The following is a 6,371-nucleotide window of genomic DNA, read 5'->3' on the forward strand; positions in this document are numbered from 1 at the left end:
AATATCCAATAGCGGGACCTGGATGCCCATATTGGATCCTACATATTCTACGAAGATCTTATCGTTTGAACCTCAGTGCCAAGGATTCGTATAATCCCGTATGTCATTCCCTTTGTCCTTCGGTATGTTACTTGCCCGAGATTCGATCGTCAGTATCCGTATACCTATTTCAACCTCGTTTACCGGCAAGTCTCTTTACTCGTTCCGTAATACAAGATCCCGCAACTTACACTAAGTTACATTGCTTGCAAGGCTTATGTGTGATGTTGTATTACCGAGTGGGCCCCGAGATACCTCTCCGTCACACGGAGTGACAAATCCCAGTCTTGATCCATACTAACTCAACTAACACCTTCGGAGATACCTGTAGAGCATCTTTATAGTCACCCAGTTACGTTGCGACGTTTGATACACACAAAGCATTCCTCCGGTGTCAGTGAGTTATATGATCTCATGGTCATAGGAATAAATACTTGACACGCAGAAAACAGTAGCAACAAAATGACACGATCAACATGCTACGTCTATTAGTTTGGGTCTAGTCCATCACATGATTCTCCTAATGATGTGATCCCGTTATCAAGTGACAACACTTGCCTATGGCCAGGAAACCTTGACCATCTTTGATCAACGAGCTAGTCAACTAGAGGCTTACTAGGGACAGTGTTTTGTCTATGTATCCACACAAGTATTGTGTTTCCAATCAATACAATTATAGCATGGATAATAAACGATTATCATGAACTAAGAAATATAATAATAACTAATTTATTATTGCCTCTAGGGCATATTTCCAACAGTCTCCCACTTGCACTAGAGTCAATAATCTAGTTCACATCACCATGTGATTCCAACGAATCCAACACCCATATAGTTATGGGGTCTGATCACGTCTTGCTCGTGAGAGAGGTTTTAGTCAATGGTTCTGAAACTTTCAGATCCGTCCGTTCTTTACAAATCTTTATGTCATCTTATAGATGCTGCTACTACATGCTATTCGGAAATACTCCAAATATCTACTCTACTATACGAATCCGTTTCACTACTCATAGTTATTCGGATTAGTGTCAAAGCTTGCATCGACGTAACCCTTTACGACGAACTCTTTAACCACCTCCATAATCGAGAAAAATTCCTTAGTCCATTAGTTACTAAGGATAAATTTCGACCGCTGCTAGTAATTCAATCATGGATCACTCTCTGTACCTCTCAACATACTTTGAGTCAAGGCACACTTCAGGTGCGGTACACAGTACGGCATACTTTAGATTCTACGGCTAAGGCATAGAAGACGACCTTCGTCTATTCTCTTTATTCTGCCGTGGCTGGGTTTTGAGTCTTACTCAAATTCACACCTCACAACGCAACCAAGAACTCCTTCTTTGCTGATCTATTTTGAACTCTTTCAAAAACTTGTCAAGGCATGCATATTGTTGAAACTTCTATTAAGTGCTTTCGATCTATCTCCATAGATCTTTGATGCTCAACGTTCAAGTAGCGTAATCCAGGTACTCCTTTGAAAACTTCTTTCAAACAACCTTGTATGCTTTACAGAAATTCTACATTACTTCTGATCCACAATATGTCAACCACATATACCTATCAGAAATTCTATAGTGCTCCCACTCACTTCTTTGGAAATACAAGTTTCTCATAAACCTTGTACAAACCCAAAATCTTTGATCATCTCATCAAAGTGTATATTCCAACTCCGAGATGCTTGCACCAGTCCATTGAAGGATCACTGGAGCTTGCATACTTGTTAGTATCTTTAGGATCGTCAAAACCTTCTGGTTGTATCACATACAATGTTTGCTCAAGGAAACCGTCGAGAAAACAATGTTTTGACATCCTACGTGCAATATTTCATAAATAATGCATCAACAACTAACATAATTCCAACAGACCTTTAGCATCGCTACGAGTGAGAAAGTCTCATCATAGTCAACTGTTTGATCTTGTCGAAAACATCTTTGCGACAAGTCGAGCTTTTCTTAATAGTGACTTATCACCATCATCGTCTGTCTTCCTTTAAAGATCCATCTTTACTCAATAGTCTTATGACCATCAAGTAGTTCTTTCAAAGTCTACACTTTGTTTTATACATGGATCCTCTCTCGGATTTCATGGCTTCCAGCCATTTGTCAGAATCTGGGCCCACCATCGCTTTCTCCATAACTCGTAGGTTCACTGTTGCTCAACAACATGACCTCCAAGACAGGGTTATCGTACCACTCTGTAGTAGTATGCGACCTTGTCAACCTACGAGGCTTGTAGTAACTTGATCCGATGCTTGATGATCACCATCATCTGCTTCCACTTCAATTGGTGTAGGCGCCACAGGAACAACTTCCTGCACCCTGCTACACACTGGTTGAAGTGATGGTTCAATAACCTCATCAAGTTCTACTACCCTCCCACTCAATTCTTTCGAGAGAAACCTTTCCTCGAGAAAGGATCCGTTTCTAGAAACAAACACTTTGCTTTCGGATCTGAGATAGGAGATGTACCCAACTGTTTTGGATATCCTATGAAGATGCATTTATCCGCTTTGGGTTCGAGCTTATCAGACTGAAACTTTTTCACATAAGTGTCGAAGCCCCAAACTTTCAAGAAACGACAGTTTAGATTTCTCTAAACCTCAGTCTATACTGTGTCATCTCAACGGAAATACGCGGTGCCCTATTTAAAGTGAGTGCGGTTGTCTCTAATGCATAACCCATAAACGATAGTGGTAATTCGATAAGAGACATCATAGTATGCACCATACCAAATAGTGCGTGGCTATGACGTTCAGACACATCATCACACTATGATGTTCCAGGTGGCATGAACTGCGAAACAATTTCCACATTGTCTTAACTGCGTACCAAAACTCATAACTCAGATATTCATTTCCATGATCATATCGTAGACAGTTTATCCTCTTGTTACGACGAACTTCACTCTGAAACGGAATTGAACTTTTCAACATTTCAGACTTGTGATTCATTAAGTAAATACTCCTGTATCTACTCAAATCGTCAGTGAAGTAAGAACATAATGATATCCACTACGTGCCTCAGCACCCATTGGACTGCATACATCAAAATGTATCACTTTCAACAAGTTACTATCTTATTTCATCTCAATGAAAACAAGGCCTTGCTCATGTGGTATGATTTGCATGTCACTAGTGATTCGAAATCAGGTGAGTACAAAGATCCATCAGCATGGAGCCTCTTCATGCAATTTATACTAACATGACTTAAGCGGCAGTGCCACAAGTAAGTGGTACTATCATCATCAACTCGTATCTTTTGGCACCAATATCATGAACATGTGTAACACTACGATCGAGATTCAATAAACCATTGAAGGTGATTATTCAAGAAAATAGAGTAAACATTATTCTCTTTAAATGAATAATCGTATTGCAATAAACACGATCCAATCATGTTCATGTTTAACGCAAGCACGAAATAACAATTATTTAGGTTTAACACCAATCCCGATGATAAAGGGAGCGTGCGACGTTTGATCATATCAATCTTGGAAACACTTCCAACACGTATCGTCACCTCGCCTTTAGCTAGTCTCCGTTTATGCCGCAGCTTTCATTTCGCGTCACTAATCACTTAGCAACTGAACCGGTATCCAATACCCTCGTGCTACTAGGAGTACTAGTAAAGTACACATCAACATCATGTATATCAAATACACTTCTTTCGACTTTTGCCAGCCATCTTATCTACCAAGTATCTTGAGTTGCTCCGCCTCAGTGATTGTTCCCCTCATTACGGAAGCACTTAGTCTCGGGTTTGGGTTTAATATTGGGTCTCTTCATTAGTGCAGCAACTGTTTTGCCGTTTCACGAAGTATCCCTTCTAGCCCTTGCCTTTCTTGAAACTTAGTGGTTTTACAAACCATCAACTATTGACGCTCCTTCTTGATTTCTACTTTCGCAGTGTCAAACATCACGAATCGCTCAAGGATCATTGTATCTACCCTCAATATGTTATAGTTCATCACGAAGCTCTCACAGCTTGGTGGCAGTGTCTTTTGGAGAACCATCACCATCTCATCTGGAAGATTAACTCCCACTTGATTCAAGTGATTGTCGTACTCAAACAATCTGAGCACACGCTCATCGATTGAGCTTTTCTCTTTTACTTTGTGGACAAAGAATCTTGTTGGAGGTCTCGTACCTCTTAACAAGGGCACAAGCATGAAATCACAATTTCATCTCTTTAGAACATCACTTATGTTCCGTGACGTTTTACAACGTTTTCGGCACCTTGCTTCTAAGCCATTAAGTATCTTGCACTGAACTATTGTGTAGTAATCAGAAACGTGTATGTCGGATGTTCACAGCATCCACAGACGACGCTCGAGGTGCAGCACACTGAGTGGTGCATTAAGGACATAAGCCTTCTGTGCAGCAACGAGGACAATCCTCGGTTTTACAGACTCAGTCTGCAAAGTTTGCTACTATCAACTTTCAACTAAATTTTCTCTAGGATCATATAAAAACAGTAGAGCTATAGCGCAAGCTACATCGTAATTCGCAAATACCATTAGACTATGTTCATGACAATTAGTTCAATTAATCATATTATTTAAGAACTCCCACTCAAAAAGTACATCTCTCTAGTCATTTGAGTGGTACATGATCCAAATCCACTATCTCAAGTCCGATCATCACGTGAGTCGAGAATAGTTTCAGTGGTAAGCATCTCTATGCTAATCATATCAACTATACAATTCATGCTCGACCTTTCGGTCTCATGTGTTCCGAGGCCATGTCTGCACATGCTAGGCTCGTCAAGCTTAACCCGAGTGTTCCGCGTGCGCAACTGTTTTGCACCCGTTGTATGTGAACGTTGAGTCTATCACACCCGATCATCACGTGGTGTCTCGAAACGAAGAACTGTAGCAACGGTGCACAGTCGGGGAGAACACAATTTCGTCTTGAAATTTTAGTGAGAGATCACCTCATAATGCTACCGTCGTTCTAAGCAAAATAAGGTGCATAAAAGGATTAACATCACATGCAATTCATAAGTGACATGATATGGCCATCATCACGTGCTTCTTGATCTCCATCACCAAAACACCGGCACGATCTTCTTGTCACCGGCGTCACACCATGATTTCCATCATCATGATCTCCATCAACGTGTCGCCATCGGGGTTGTCGTGCTACTCATGCTATTACTACTAAAGCTACGTCCTAGCAAAATAGTAAACGCATCTGCAAGCACAAACGTTAGTTATAAAGACAACCCTATGGCTCCTGCCGGTTGCCGTACCATCGACGTGCAAGTCGATATTTCTATTACAACATGATCATCTCATACATCCAATATATCACATCACATCGTTGGCCATATCACATCACAAGCATACCCTGCAAAAACAAGTTAGACGTCCTCTAATTTTGTTGTTGCAAGTTTTACGTGGTGACCGGGGGTATCTAGTAGGATCGCATCTTACTTACGCAAACACCACAACGGAGATATATGAGTTGCTATTTAACCTCATCCAAGGACCTCCTTGGTCAAATCCGATTCAACTAAAGTTGGAGAAACCGTCACTTGCCAGTCATCTTTGAGCAAAGGGGGTTACTCGTAACGATGAAACCAGTCTCTCGTAAGCGTACGAGTAATGTCGGTCCAAGCCGCTTCAATCCAACAATACCGCGGAATCAAGAAAAGACTAAGGAGGGCAGCAAAACGCACATCACCGCCCACAAAACCTTTTGTGTTCTACTCGAGAAGACATCTACGCATGAACCTAGCTCTGATACCACTGATGGGGAACGTCGCATGGGAAACAAAAATTTTCCTACGCGCACGAAGACCTATCATGGTGATGTCCATCTACGAGAGGGGATGAGTGATCTACGTACCCTTGTAGATCGTACAGCAGAAGCGATGTGAGATCGCGGTTGATGTAGTGGAACGTCCTCACGTCCCTCGATCCGCCCCGCGAACAATCCCGCGATCAGTCCCACGATCTAGTACCGAACGGACGGCACCTCCGCGTTCAGCACACGTACAGCTCGACGATGATCTCGGCCTTCTTGATCCAGCAAGAGAGACGGAGAGGTAGAAGAGTTCTCCGGCAGCGTGACGGCGCTCCGGAGGTTGGTGATGATCTTGTCTCAGCAGGGCTCCGCCCGAGCTCCGCAGAAACACGATCTAGAGGAAAAACTATAGAGGTATGTGGTCGGGCAGCCGTGAGAAAGTCGTCTCAAATCTTCCCTAAAAGCCCCATATATATAGGAGGAGGGAGGGGGACCTTGCCTTAGAGTCCAAGGGACTCCAAGGGGGTCGGCCGAGCCCGGGGGGAGGACTCTCCCCCCCCAAACCGAGTCCTACTTGGTTTGG

The sequence above is a fragment of the Hordeum vulgare genome, chromosome 1H (genome assembly GCF_904849725.1).
Source record: "Hordeum vulgare subsp. vulgare chromosome 1H, MorexV3_pseudomolecules_assembly, whole genome shotgun sequence".
Taxonomy (NCBI): Eukaryota; Viridiplantae; Streptophyta; class Magnoliopsida; order Poales; family Poaceae; genus Hordeum; species Hordeum vulgare.